This window comes from Monodelphis domestica, chromosome 2 (genome assembly GCF_027887165.1).
Source record: "Monodelphis domestica isolate mMonDom1 chromosome 2, mMonDom1.pri, whole genome shotgun sequence".
Taxonomy (NCBI): Eukaryota; Metazoa; Chordata; class Mammalia; order Didelphimorphia; family Didelphidae; genus Monodelphis; species Monodelphis domestica.
Window position 1 is genome coordinate 56015625 of NC_077228.1, and position 16190 is coordinate 56031814.

Consider the following 16190-nt stretch of genomic DNA (forward strand, 5'->3'; position numbering starts at 1 on the left):
CTCCAGCATCTTTGCCAAGATAATGCCAAATGGGACAACAAGGAGTCAGATACAGCTAAAATGATGGATCAACATCATCTATCGTATATTTAATAGCAAACATTTTACTCCCTACCCTAGGAAAAAAACCCCATCCCAAACCACAAAATTTTCCTTTGCCAGTCAGCCAATAAACATTTATATGTTCCAGGTACTGTGTTGAGTATTGGCCATTCAAAGGAAGATATGAAGGACGTCTTTGCTCTCAAGGAAATCACAGTCTAATGGGGAAGACAACTTACAAAGAGCTGTGTGTGAACAACCTATATAGGGGATACATTTGAGACAGTCAGCAGAGGGGATGACATTCTGATGAAGAGGGATTAGAAAATTTTGGGACTTCTTGAGCTTCACCATTGTCTCCTAGAGTAACTAACTGACTTCAAGTACTTAACTAGGGGAAAACATGGCTCTGTAAGACCAAGAAATCCTGGGATCAGTCTTGGGATCAGGGAATTGGCATTCCATTATGTGAGCAATCACTTCTTCATTCTTGAGCAGTCTCCATCTCTGTGCCTGTCCAGCCATCTCCCAGAGTTCAGAGCAGGGCCATACAGGAGGTGTGGTGAGTGTGGACATCAGTATATGGGTGCGGTGTGAAGGCTGGCTGGAGCTAAGGCTAAGAAGGGAGGAGATCACTTGAGATTAGAGTCAGGGTTTCAGGGAAGACATGTAGTCCTACCCCAGACTGGAATATCCCAGTATAATCTTGATTTTGTGTCTCCATCTATCCTCATGGATATGAAAGGAACCTTTGGGAGATAGTGATTTTGGTCCTTTGAATACTTTTTTCCCTCTTTTGGTGTAGGAAAATTTATTTTATGATCCATGTGTATTTCATTATGTTTCTTTTCTTAAAAAATTATAAAACATTTTATTTTTTAAATTATTAAAAATAAAGCTTTTCCCTCTCCCTTGAACTTCCTTGTTCCCCTCCATTGAACCACAAACAATAACAACAAAATAAAAAAAAGAAGCCCTCATAACAGGTATGTATATTCCAGCAAAGCAAATTCCCATTTTGACCACATTCAAAATTATATATCTCTTAAACACATTTATTTATTTTTAGGTACTTAATTAGCTTTATTTTTAATTTTAATTTTTTAATCTTTATTCAAGTATTTTTCTATGGTGTCTTGAACACATTTTTTGAGATCCTGGATCTAGATCCTAGAGGTCAGGTAATCCAACCCCCACAATGGACAAATGAGGAGATGGCAGCCATTTAGCAGGCAGTGGAGCCTAATGGATGGTGCGACTTGTGCTTGGACTCTTTTTCTCACATCAGGAATTTTGGGTCAGAGCCTGAGTTGCAGGACATGAAGCCGTAGGGGCATGCGATGGTGCTAGCTTCCTACACCTAGTCTCAACACCTTCTAAATCTCCAAAGTCACAGCTTCCTTCTTCCTTCTCCCCATATATTGAAAACATCCCCATAGGGACCAATCATGAAGCCTTCTTCGAGCACTTCAGCTTACCCAGATCTGATCCTTCTCAGAGGGTTTAATATGTTTCAATCCATAAATCAACAAATCTCTATTAAGCACCTGTTATGTATCAGGCAGAAACACAAAGAAACACAAACAGGTTCCTTCCCTCAAGAAGCTTACAATCTGTTAATCACGGGAGAAAATAGATACACATGTAACTATAAACAGACTCTAAACATAAGCTTTTTTAAAGCACCAGCAGCTAGGGAGGGAGAGCGGCAGTAGGATTAGGACCAAGAAAAGCCTCATCTAGAAGGTGGTGCTTTAGCTGAGCAGTGAAGGAAATTAAGAATTCCACGTGAAAAAGATGAGAAAGGAGTAGATTTCAGGCAATGTGGACAACTTGTATGAAGATCAGGAGGTAGAAAACTGAGACTCATGGATGAGAAACAGCAAGAAGATCAATTTGGCTTGACTATAGGCATTATAAAGAAAAATAATGTGGAATTAGGCTGGAAAGGTAAATGGGAGGCAGGTTGTGAAATAGCAGAAGAGTTTATCTTTGACCTTAGAATTTATCGAGTAGTGGAATGACTTAGTAAGATTTAATTTTAGGTAAATCACCATATTAATATATTACTGGCACTCATCGTATGCTGCTGTGTATTGTTTCAGTTTTTACATTTATGCCCTCTTTTCTCTGTAAGTTCCTCAGAGATCAAGGACTCTGGAATGTTTTCTGTAAATATTTATTAAATGCCTACTATGTGCAAGAATGGTGGAATGGGTAAATGAGAACAATTTGTTCCAATAGCCATGAAGATTGCTGAAACAGGCACTGTGGAGTACTCAGAGCTTAGTCAGACATGGAAGATGCCAAGTTTTTTCACTGTATCCCCAGTGGTCCCGACTTTTGTCTTGCACTGGATTTAGATGACTGGAAGAGAGGGTAAGAATGCCTGTAATCCACCTTTCCAATCTTATTACAATCGTGCCTCATTTAAACCCAATTCATGCAGAAGTCAAGACATCACGCTGTAATTGCATTGGTCCTCTCCAGAATGAAGGATGAACAACGATGGGCAAAGAACCAGATTAGGTGGTGGGATACAAAGATAAATATAACAGCAACTCTTCTCTCAAGGAGCTTACTGTCCCAATACCAAATGCATGAAACAAAGTGGGGAGAATTTAATAAAGTTCAAAATAGAGTCCCAGGAAATCTGCCATGAAAAATTGGAGGAAGGAAAGCTTAAGAGATAGTATGACATGGTGTTGGCATTGTCATCAGGAGACTTGAGTTCAAATCTCATCTCTGATGCTTAGAACCAATGTAATTTTGGATGAATCATTTTACTTCCCTGGGTCTTCATTTCCTCATCTGTAAGAAGAGAGGATAGGATGAGATCTTTTTCTAAAGTCCCTATACTGTTTGAGGCAGCTATGGAATCAGTGAAATTTCTGTGAAGGAAATAGAACCTCAAGTGGGACCCAGTAACCATCTCTATTAGGTAAAATTTCTTCTGTACTGCTGTGTGTATCAGCTCTATCATCTGAGGGAACTTTGAATTCTCAACCAAGTTAAGGACACAAATGAAATCTTTATTTTCTCAATCAAGTAAGATACAAATAATCTTATCAAGAGCTGGAATGACAATCAGTTGCATTTATATAGTGCTTGAAGGTTTCCAGAACATTTACCATAACTGTCTGATGAGGTGGGTAGTAGACATATTAATATATCCATTTAACAAATGAGGGAACTGAGGCCCTGAGATTAAGTGATTTGATTATGATCACATAGTTTACAAGTGTTAAAGGCAGGATTTGAACTTGGGTGCCTTCCTGGCTCTCTGTTCAGTCCTCTTTAAGCCACATTTGTTTCAAATTTTCAAAGGGCTATGAAAAAATGATTCAATTTGTTCTTCTTTGATTCAGAAGGAAAAACTAAGAGCAATGAGAAAATGGTGCAGAGAAGAAGGCATCAGTTCAATGTAAAGAAAATAAATCTAATAGTTATCCAAATTGGTTGGATTTGTTACCCAACCAATTATCCAATCAGCTCTCCAAAATGGTGCATTGGACTGCTTGGTTGTTGTTGTTATTGTTCAGTCATTTCTGATTCTTCATGACCCGGCAATGATACTGGAGTGGTTTGCCATTTCCTTCTCTAGCTCATTTTATAGATGAGGATCTGAGGCAAATAGGGTTAAGTGACTTGCCCAGGGACACACAGCCAATAAGTATCTGAGACTGTATTAGAACTCAGGTCTTTCTGACTCCAGGCCTGGTGCTCTATCCACTGTGCCACATAGCTACCTGAGTTACCCTAGGGGTTACCCAGTTGTCATCCCAGGAGTCCTTCAAGCAGAGACTATATTACCATGAGTTGACATATGACAAAAAGAATTCTTATTCAGACTTGGATTGGACTCAGTAGCCTCAGTGGCTCCTTCCATGTTGGAGATACTATGCTTCTGGGATCCTGGGAATCAGGAAGAAAGGCGGTGGAGTCTATCTTAGCTAAGAATTGTGTGACTATTATTGTTGGTGTCAGCCAAAGGATGCATTTTAATTTGTTTTGTTCTCTTTGGATGTTCCTCCCCAATTTCCCAGCTGGGTGACTCATTCACATCATCCTTTTAATTGTCTATTTGGAACCAAATAATACCTTAATACAATCTTGGGAATGAGCCTTTAATGAGAGAGTTGATATGAGTTATGGATGGGGTGTTCCCTTATCATGACCTAGGGTGAGCCGTTGTCTACAGCTTACACACAGGGCTAATATCAAGGAATTCAGCTTCTTCCAAATAACCTCTAGCCTATCCCAGAGGTCAGAGTAGAAGAGTCCACATTAGAGCTTCATCTCTTTAGCTAAATTCTTTGCTGTTGAAATAGAAAATCTTCTGAGAAGGCCAACATTGAAGTTCGACCAGCTGTTTATAAATGTATATGAAAGATCTGAGAGCAGATTGGATAGGTTTGGAGAGAAGAGAAGAAACATGAGGACACTGAATGTTTGGGAAAGAAAGTGAGGTTGGGGAAGGTCTTGAAGAGAGAAAAATGCCCCTGAATAGACCTTGTGGGCATGGCAAAGGCAAATTTAGTGTTGTACTGAGGACTACTCTTTGATGAATTATTAATCTTTCCCAAACTATTTTAGATTTAGAGTTTAAAATTTTTTAAACATTTTTCTATGAGACTGACAAAGTTCCCTTTCAGAACATGGTAAAGATTTCTGAGTAGATGGAGAGGTGATATGTACAAGGTCTCATAACTAAATAAGCTATAGCCATGCTAGATGGTATGGTGACTAGAATTCTATCTGGAATTGGGAGGTCCTGGGTTCAAATCCAGCCTCAGATGCTGTGTGATCCTGAGAAAGTTATTTTACTTTATTTGCCTTTGTTTCCTCATCTGTAAAATGAGGCAGAGAAAGAAATGGCTAACTACTCTAGTATCTTTGCCAGGAAAACCCCAAATTGACCACCAAGATTTAGATACAATTAGACAAACTCAGCAAGCTGTAACCTCATATATTGATTTTCTATTCTTATAGTTGGAAGAAAATGTGGAAGCTAATAGGAGTTTAGACTATGAATTAGAAAAGACCTTAGCAATAATTTAGCCTGAAGTCTTTATTTTAGAGGAGAGCTAACTAAGGCTAAGTGAAATTTAGCAAGTTTCCTGAGGTCACATAGATTAATTGGAAAAGCCTGGATCTGAACCCATGTTCTCTGACTACAAATCCAGCTCTTTCCACTATAACATCTCTGACAATAATGATAATACTAGTCCCAAAAATGCTTTTAGTGAGCCTGAAGATGAGATACTATGGGTAATAATTTTATTAATTCATAAAAGCCACTACATAATTTACTGAGCATTAAATAAGAAAGAATAATAGTAGTCCCCATACCATTTCTATTGGATCTCCATTGAGATTGATGAGAAAAATGAGATCAATAATAAGGATGATATCTCACATTTATAGAGTTTAAAAAGGACTTTTCTCATAACAACTCTGAGATGAAGGTAATTCAGTATTCTTTTCCACTTTTTATAAATAAAAAAAACTCAGGTTCTAAGAGATTAAATTATTTGGCTGGGATCCTAAAGATTTGTTATAGAATTTGAACTCATATTTCTGGGCATGTAGGTAGCTCAGTGGATAATGTGAGGCCTAGAGTCAGGGAACCCTGAGTGCAAATCCAGCCTCAGAAACTTACTGGCTGTGTGACCTTTGGGCAAGTCACTGAACCCTGTTTGCCTCAATTTCCTCTTCTATAAAATGAGCTAGAGAAGAAAATGGCAAACCATTCCAAGACCCTTTGCCAAGAAAAATCTTAAAATGGTCCATAAAGAGTCAAGTATTCCTGAGAAATGACTGAATAACTAATCTATCCCAGGAGGCAATTCATTCCCTATTTACCTCCACCCTTACCTGTGGCATCATAATATTCCCAAAGCACTTTCATCACAACAATCCAGAGTAATAATGTGAATCCAGATGAGAGAGAAAAAACTGTGCAGTGAGATCTGGTCTCAGCAGATATGGGTTAAAATCCAGCCTTTATTCCTTGCTATATGTTTAACTTGGGTCAAGTTATTTAACTTCTCTACTCCTGTTTCCTCATCTTAAAGCAGAGGAGGCATTTCTATGGTCCTTTCTAGTTGTAAATTCTATGATCTCCTGATTCCAAGGCTAGTACTTTTTCCACAACACATCAGAGCTTCTCATCCTTCCTTATCTTCTGTCTTTGCTATAAGCTTCCATTGTGACTGTACTGACTGCAGCCCCAGCTGGGATTCTCTCTGTCTGTCTGTCTGTCTGTCTCTGTCTCTCCCTTTCTTCTTCTTCTTCTTCTTCTTCTTCTTCTTCTTCTTCTTCTTCTTCTTCTTCTTCTTCTTCTTCTTCTTCTTCTTCTTCTTCTTCTTCTTCTTCTTCTTCTTCTTCTTCTTCTTCTTCTTCTTCTTCTTCTTCTTCTTCTTCTTCTTCTTCTTCTTCTTCTTCTTCTTCTTCTTCTTCTTCTTCTTCTTCTTCTTCTTCTTCTTCTTCTTCTTCTTCTTCTTCTTCTTCTTCTTCTTCTTCTTCTTCTTCTTCTTCTTCTTCTCTTTCTGTGTCTGTGCCTTTGTTTCTGATTCTCTCTGTCTCTTTCTTTGTCTCTGTGTCTCTGTGTATCTCTGAGTCTCTGTTTCTCTCTGTCTCTGTGTCTCGCTCACCCCCCTTTGCAAGGGAAGCAAAAAAAAGGCATAGAAAGGGTAGAGTCCTGATGCCAGTGTTTGCTTTGGTGGACTTCCCTTCAGCTGGATACAGTCACACTGTTAACATCAACTAATTTGTGCCTTTCCTTTTCCATTTGACCCTAAACTCCACAGGTGGTTTTGGCTACTGCTGGCTTCACTGCCTGACATTCCTCTCTACTTCTAGATACCCTCCTCCAACCCTTAGGTGGAAGGAAGTATTCCTTCTTCACAGTACTTCTCTGCACTACTCAACACTTGTAAGAAAACTACTTTGTGGGTATTATAGTGCTTTATAGGGATTGGGGTTGGATGAGGGATTTCTAATGTATATGAGACTCTCAAGGGAGAAATTCCTTCTGCTAAAGCAGATCTATCTCTTCTCTGAAATTTATAGTTTTAGGGAGCTTCCTAGAAAAGACTGAGAGTTAAGTGACTTGCTCAGGGTCACATAGCTGGCATGTGTTTGAAGAAGGACTTCAACTCAGGTCTTTCTGGCTTAGAGGCTAGTTTTTTGTGTATTCCATCATGCTAATGGTGCTATATATAAAATTGACATTCTTAGTGGTATTGGTCCAAGTCTCCTACCACCTTATCATTGCTGGTGTTATCAGCCTCAGTTAAAGAAATATTGATTTTTAGCACCATGGTTCATGGACAGGTGTGGTTACCCAATATCTTTTGTGTGATTTTGCTCTGTCAAAATTCAGTTGAACAATTCAATTACACTTGTCTTATGTAGTGCCACATGGGTCTGCAATCCTAAAAGATGATTCCACTAAAAGTTATTAGTGGGACCAGCCTAGAATTTTGGAAAGTGATCTGGACTTACATACAGAAAACCTGAATTTTGGCTCTACTCCTTGCTAATCATGTGACATTGAGCAAACAACTTAAACTCTCTGGATATCAATTTCTTTCTCTATAAAGTGAATATAACACTACCTACCCCATTAGTTTTACAGGGCTGTTGTGAAGAAATTGCTTTGTAAAACTTAAGGTGCTAGATAAATATGTTATTGTTATTCTTGGCCCATGGGATTCTGGGTATGGGCATGTGGAATTCTGAGTCTTGGAGAGAAAGAAAAAAAAGATTTTTATAGCCATACAGAAGGAATTCAAGGATGGATGGGCTATTGGGAATTTTCCAGCAAGGCTACTAGAAGGCACAGTGGATAGAGTTCTGGGCTTGGAATCAGGAAGATCCATCTTCATCTATGTCCCAGTGACCTTCCAATTCCCAGATTCTCTGATTTCTCCTCCTTCTGATTTCCTGTAACATATTTTCTAATCCACACATTTGGGCATTTGAGAATATATGAGGTAACCAATTCTTCTGGCAGAAGAACTCAGGACCAGGTGTCAGGAGAATTAAATTCTAGTCCTGGCTTTGCCTCTAAATCACTTGGAGACTGTGGACCAATAATTTCAATTTTTCACTATCAACCTCCACATTTGTTAAATGAAGGTAGTAAACTAAATCATCCCAATCTGCCTTTTCCCCCAACATTCTATGACACTGGTGGTGTTATCAGATTGGTTCATCTGTTTCCTTTTTAACTCTAGTCTTTTGTGATTCTGTAACCAATTAATTATACGCATCAATCTTAAAATTATATTTGCCCAATTTCTCCTTCAAAGAGTCCCTGTTGGACCATGGCTTACTCCAAAACCTGGTATCCAGAAACACAAGAGTTCTGTACTCACCTGTGCCATCAGATGGGCCAACCATTTGACTTGCTTCCCTTGGTTGGAACGAATTCTTTTGGCTTCATTTGCTGGCAAGCTTTGAAGGCTCATGTAATTATTCTCTAAAGTTAGTCTTACAGGTTCAAGTGTTTCTATGTTTGCTGACTCCTCTTTTTTGGTTTAATTCATTGTCAGTAAAACAACTTTCTGAGATCTGATTAAGGAAATCTGCAGTGGAGGTGATATAATTCTGAAAGCTTTTAAAACAAATTCCTCCAACATTCTATGAGATAATCTCAGAGAAGGAGGGATATCAAAGGAATGAATAATTATGGATGTTAAAATCATAAATTCATTATTAAACACAACCCTAAGAATAATTATTTTGCGAGTCACTGATTATTTTGCATAAAGAAGAAAGATTTATGCTCACTAAAATTATTTATCACTCTAATGAAGGAAGGAAGCCCCATCCTATAGTCTGGAAAAGTTATTCAGATATTTCTATTTATAGAAAAATTGTGCTGATCACCTTGAAACCTGGAATATTAGAGAATCTTTTTTTTTGGTTTGTTTTAAATCCTTCCATCTTGGAATCAATATAAGTATTGACTTCAAAGTAGAAGAGCGTAAAAGGCCTAAGCAATCAGGGTGAAGTGACTTGCTCAGGGTCACACAGCTAGATTTGAACCCATCTCTAGGTCTGGTTCTCTCTACACTGAACCACCTCCCCTCCCCTTCTAGGACCACCTTAATGAGATTTTTGATTACTCAAAAGACATCATCCAGAAATCTATTGGGGGGCAGAAATGAATGAAAAATGGTTATTATCTAGTATATATGATGAAATTGTATGATCAACCATTCATTTACTTAGTTCATCAAATCATATATCTGGCTAAGCTGTTACAGACAGATAATAGGTAGGATCCAAGATTTAACAGGAGGAAGAGAGTAGACTGGATTGTATTTGAACAACTGTGTTTTGCTTTCAAAATTCAAAATGTGAAAATCCATCTTTTTAACATAAACACATTCCCTTTATGGCTGCTACTCTTGTGATACCACAGACAGTTTCAAAGGGATCAGAGTAATGAGTTACCCAATGGAAAATGATAAGAATAGTTGTGGGTACAAGTAACCAACAATACATTTTCAAGAATGATCTATACCCAAAAAGTGACATGTGGGTTATTGATAAGGAAATGTATGATAAGAAGAGATGATGGGTCACTCAAGTGACAATTAGTGAATGCAATTGGGTGGTTGCAATGATACTCTCCAGAATGTTAAAAGACCTTCCCCAGGATTCTTCTAGTCCTGAGCAAGCAAACTGGCAAGCAAAATGGCATTGGTTAAGCCATCATACTTTTTGAGACTTTGAAATTCTTCTTTGTAAAATGAAGGGATTAGATTAAATGATCTTTTTAGATCCCTTCATGCTTTAACATTTAATGATTTGTGTTGGTCCTTTCACGATCTTTCATTACCAAAGAGATGTCTGGTTGGATTTAGGGATTTAATCAAAGGTCAAACAAGAGAAAAACTAATTAAAGAGCATATTCAACTAAGCTTTATGACAAATGATGGGTGTCTGCAATGTAAATCAGGAATTATAGGGTACACTTGATGGCAAGGTTGGGGGAACAATAACTTTTGAGGATCTCATTTTATGAATAAGTAAATAAAAGCATTTATTGAGCACTTACTAGTAGCTCAGTACATTGCCAAAGACTAGATATAAGGATAAAAAAGGAAAGATGATTCTTTCCCTCAAGGAGCTGACATTCTAATGGGAAAGACAACTCACAAAGTGGAGTGGTGGTTAGAGAAGGGCACTTGGCTTTGAAAGTTATCAGGATGGTATGGATATGGTGAATGAGGCTATGATGATGTAGCTGTGAATTCAGGGAAGTGAGACATTATATGGGTGTGTCTGGTGTTTGCATTCACAACTTTCTGAATGTGTTCAAACTTTCCAGGCTGAGCCTCAGGTCAAAAGTTACTGTTTTGGAAAGTTTCAATGAATTAGTTTGGCTGTGTCTGTATTCTGTAAGTGGTGGTGGGTAAAAGGGACTTTATTCACTTTAGGCAAATTTTAAGTCTCCTGTACTAATGGGAATACCTAAGAAAGAGATGAAGTGTGATATGAAGTGACAATCCTTGAAAGCTATAAGCAAGGCCTCTCTATTCCATGCCTCTCTAGTCCATGAAAGGACACATGTAATAAACATCTATGTTCACATGATGACCATTTGCACAAAGAAATGTTAGTTTCAGTAATATCCTGCGCCCATTTGCTCTATTTTTATGGAGAAATGTGCAGTTTGGAGATTTGGACAAAGGTCCCAGTGGTTACTCTTTGCTTGTGGTCACTCAACTAGTTAGAAATTGATCCAGCTAACCCATCAGAGGTGAGATATCCATTTGTCAGGTATATTATCAGAGGGATTCCTTTCATTTTTTGGGTTGGACCAGATGGCTGGAAGAGACCTTTCCAGTGATTAACTTTTTGATTTCTAAACTATACAATAATTTAGCATACATCTCTCCATCTTGTCACCAAAAAATAACATGAGGGACACTGTCCAGTTCTTTGCTAAAATTACATCTATAGCATTTTTTTACCTATTGGTTTATTAGTTGCCAAATTCAATTAAATTAAAGAAACATTTATTATCCCCCCAAAAAAGGGAAATTAAGTTAATATGGCATGACTCATTCTCAGGGTAGCCAATCTAGCTCTATGTTATCATTGCTTCCTTTTCTAGATATTCACTAACCATCCTTTTAATTCATTCTTGAATTTTGCCAGGAATAAGTTTTGCAATAGAGCAATAGTTGTCCTGATTTGAACTTATACTCAAAGTGGATCACTGATGGGGCTGGAGAAAATACCACAGAACAGGAAGATGACTTGGCAGCATTCTATTTTTCAAGTCATCTCCTGAGAACTCAGTAGCCAGGCATGGCTCCATCAGAGCTGGGTATATAGGAGTTGTTCAGTAACTGCTTTGATGAATGATTGATACTTTTATTGTTATAAAGGAAATAGGCTCTCAGGATGCCTTCAAGAGAAAGGCAGGGTAATATGTGTGACAGTGGAGGGAAAGAAAGAGGAAAGGAAGGGAAAAATAGTTATATGTTAGGCACTGTGCTAAATGCCTTATAATTATCATTTCATTTGGTCATCAAAACAATCCTGGGAAAAATATCCTATTATTCTCCTATTTTACTGTGAAGGAAATTGAAACAGACGGAAGTTCAGTGACTTGCCCAGGATCACATAGCTAATAAGAATCTGAAGCCAGATTTAAATTCATGTTTTTCTGACTTTAATCACTGCTTTGTTCAGCTCCCTCTAAGGGGAAAGAACACCGGGCTCCTCCACTTCCTACCTATGTAACTGAACAAGCCAGTTCACCTGTACAACCTTCAGTTTCCTCATCTGTAAACTGAGGGATTTGGATCATAGGCTTTCTAAGGTTCCTCCTAGTTTTAATATACTGCTATGATTTTTATCTTCCAGAAAATACTATACACTTTTTTTTTTTGGTCTGGCCCACTTTTTGGAATTCTAGTTTTTAGAATTCAGCTTTTACCTATATCTCTTCAACCAGATGTTTATGAATGCTATGCCAGGGGTTGTGTGGGAGTTAAGAGCTCAACTTTCAGCATAGTTCCAGGGTGGTGATCTGCAGCCCTACTTCAAATTTTGAATTGTAAAGATAAAGAAACATATGACTGGCTCAGTTCAACTTGCAGCCACACCCTGGTGTATGTGTGTGTGTGTGTGTGTGCACATGTGGACATGCACGTGTGGACACTTTTGGCTATGATTTGCTTTCAGTTTGAAGACAACTGGAAAATAATAACATAACATAACATAATAATATAATATGATAATATAATATGATAATATAATATATAATATAATAGAAAAATTTTCTCTCCGTTTCTCCTGAATGACTAGAAAAGAACATGGATTGTTAGAACTTGAAGCAACTTTTTTTTAACATTTAATTTTTATTTAATTTTTTCTCAATTACATATAAACAAGAACTTTAGACATTTTAAAAAAAAAACATTTTTCCAAGTTCCAATTTCTCTTCCTCAACTCCTCCCTCTTCTTGAGAAGACAAGCAATTTGATATAGACTAAACATATGTTGTCATGCAAAACATTTCTATATTAGCCATATTGCAAAAGAAAATTCAGACAAAAAAAGGAATAATAAAGTAAAAAAAATTGCTTCTGCATTTAGACTCCAAAAATTCTTTTTTTGGAGATGGATAACATTTTTCATGATTAATTCTTTGAAATTATCCTGGATCATTCTATTGTTGAATAGTTAAGGCATTTGTAATTGTTCAATCATTTGGGTTTGCTCATTTCACTCTGTATCAGTTCATGTAAGTCTTCTCATGCTTTCCTGAAAACATCCTGCTCATCATTCCTTTTTTTTTTTTAAACCTTACCTTCCATCTTGGAATCAATACTGTGTATTGGTTCCAAGGCAGAAGAGTGGTAAGGGTTAGGCAATGGGGGTTAAGTGACTTGCCCAGGGTCACCCAACTGGGAAGTGTCTGAGGCCAGATTTGAACCTAGGACCTCCCATATCTAGCCCTGGCTTTCAATCCACTGAGCTACCCAGCTACCCCCTTCATCATTTCTTATAGCATAATAGCTTTCCATCTCAATCTCAATCTCAATCACACACCACAGCTTGTTCAGCCATACCCCAATTGTTGAGCATCCCCCAATTGCCTTCCAGTGACTTTTAAAGAATATCCATCTAACCATTTCATTTTTAGATATGAGAGTAAGGTGATGGTGTTAGAGCATCTTTATCATTCTTTCACAAAATTATAGAATTAGACAATATCTTAGAAATCCTGTGTTCCTATCTCTTAATTTCACATATGAGGAAATTAAGTCCCAGAGAAAGGCTATGATTGATAGAATTCAAACTACTTTAGGATAGGAATGGTTTAATTTTTGTTTTTGTATCCTCAATACTTGGGAATTAATGAGTACTTGGCAATCAATTCCCTGATTTGCCCAAGTCCGTATATATAGTAGATGTCAATTCTAGGTCTTCTGTTTCCCAATTCAGTGTTTTTTCTTTGAAACCAAATATGTCAGACCCAAATCCCATTGGCTGAATTGTTGATGGCAATACTCCCAACTGACCCCAACCAGATTAAAATGCAATTAGAAAATATTTACCAAAATAATAAAAATAACATAGAACATAAACAATAGTAATAAATTATTTTCTAAATCAACATACTGATCTCGGGTGTCCTCCATTTTTATTTAAGTTTGACTCCACTGCTCTAAACCATACTACGTCCTTCTGGTGGTTCTGAATAAGAAAAATCAGTCACTAGGTCAGTACCTATAATATTTGTGTGTAGGGCAAAAATACTTGTAGGCCTCCTAGAACACTGGCTGATCCTCTAGCACCCACATAGGTTGGGGAATTTATGCTTTGTGTGATAAATTCTCCTGTAATCGAGTTTTCCAGCGCCATATAATTGATGGCTGCATGGCTTGTTGAACTTTGTCTAATTGGTGGAGTTAGTTTGTGTCTTGCCATTTTGGATTTCATCTTCCATGAGCTTTGGCTTTTGTGTTCAGACAGTTGTCCATTTGTCCAAAGAGTGTCCAAGGCCACTAGGCCTTTCTGTCTTCCCCATAGCCGGACTCTTCTATATAAGTTGCTTTCCCCATTTAGATTGTAAGCTTAGGGAGAGCAAGAGCTATTTTGATTTTCTGTTTGTATTGATAGCATTTATCAGTGCTCAGAACATAGTATATGCTAAGTACATGACTTTCCATTCCATTTGGAAGAGTGCATGAGCCAAGAGAACCAAAACAAAGACAAAATGGCCAGGCACAGTATTGCCAACATTCCTTCAAACCCAATAAAACCAGTTTCCTTCCAGGCCAGGTTTTCAGACTTCGCAATCATTGCTGTGGGGACTGACAGACCAAAGTGCTTTCAGACAAAAGCAATGGCTGCTTTCTTCATAGTCTATGAGTTTCCTTCCATCTATGGACTTTATACATCTCTCTTGATGTAGGGGTATGATCATGACTCACACGTCCTCTTGAAGATTATGATACAACTGGCTCTCTCCCATCAGGTCTAGTTCTAAGCTCCAACTGAAGTGATAAGAAGAAAGTAAAGAATTAATTTTCCTCCCTCGTCCTAATGCATTCTTACTTCTTTGCTCTTCTTCAGTTGTATAATAGAGGAAGCACAGGCTGGTGATCATTTAATTTCTTTTATATAGCAATATTTTAAAAATGATGGCCAAGTATACTGCCTACATGGGGTAGGGTGAGCTGTGTGGTATTCTAGTTGGCAACCATGGCAAACTCCCACTCCTCAATTTTATATTTAATTCATTCCCTTATTAATTTTTATCCCAGGTTCTCAGGCAATTGAAATGAAGTGTCTCTCTTTAATTAATCAGTGAGGTCTGAACCCTAAACTCAGATTATAGTGTAAACTAGGGAAACCTTTTCCCATAAGCTTTTTTTTAAACCCTTAATTTCCATCTTAAAATCAATGCTAAGCATTGATTCCAAGGCAGAAGAGCAGTAAGGGATGGACACCTGGGGTTAAGTGACTTTCCCAAAATCACACACCTAGGAAGTATCTGAGGACAGATCTGAACTCAGGACCTCTCATTTCTGGGTGTGGCTCTCAATACACTGGGCCACCTAGTTGCTTCTCACATAAGCTATTACTATTTTTCAAATCCCTTAACCTCCCAGATTTAAATATTAACTTACTTTTAATTTACTCAAAATATATTAAATATATAATTTAACAGTTTAATAACTAATATAAAGACATATTTGGTTGGGCAGTTGGTTATTGTCTTTCATACTCAAAGAGGACCAAAAATAACTTCATTATATTTGGGTCTATGTACAGTGTGTTTGATCAAACCAATACAAGCTCACAGACTAGGCACAATTAGCCCCATGTGAGCATTTTGGATCTTGGGAAGAAGTCAGTAGTAGCTTTGTTGTATAGGAGTGATTTAAAAGTCACATTCTGTCAATGGATCACAGGGAGAGAGATCATTGCCAGAATCACCCTATCCCTTAGGGGTACTACTGAATTCTTCCTAACTCTGGAAACACAGCCCCACCATTCAGCTCTCTCTAGATGAAGGCAAAAAATCTCCCAGGAATTTTTTTATTATACTTTATACCATTAGATAAGAACTAAATTCTCCTATTAAATATTTATTCTTCTTATATTTTATATCATTGGATATAAATTATATTCTCATGGGGAGCATTTTTTTTCAAATTTTCTCAAAGATGACAATTAACTTCCTTAATTACAAATGTCAAATTAATTAGCACAAGTTAATCTCCTTTAATTGACAACCCTGAAAAGCATAGAGCGAGGGATTGATCAGCAAAGGGGGAAACTTCCCTTCCTCCCAATATTTCCCCTGAAGAGCTAGAAGAAAGAAATGAAAGGTGTTCTTAACAGAGCTGGTGCTTTTCACTAACTTCAGAGTCTTTTTGTCACTGCCTTGGCTCTTCTTGCTTGGAATCTGGTCATTGACTTCCTCCATTTAACTTTTGATCATCAGTACCTTAGTTTCAGTCTCATAGTTGACTCCTCCCTATTGATGCAACTTGTCAAGGAGAGAGGGCTCTCAGCAAAAATGGATGCCATATAAGTTATTCTCTATTTGTCCTCTTGACCTCATAGACTTCTCAGTTGCTTTCTTGTTGTTGTTGTTT

General features: G+C 37.6%; 1 protein-coding gene across 3 annotated transcripts in view; it reads left to right on the top strand.

The window, feature by feature from the left end:
• The window catches only part of DDR2 (discoidin domain receptor tyrosine kinase 2), a 226503-nt gene that overhangs the window by 61441 nt on the left and 148872 nt on the right, over window positions 1-16190 (top strand). The gene's annotated exons all lie outside the window — the stretch shown is intronic.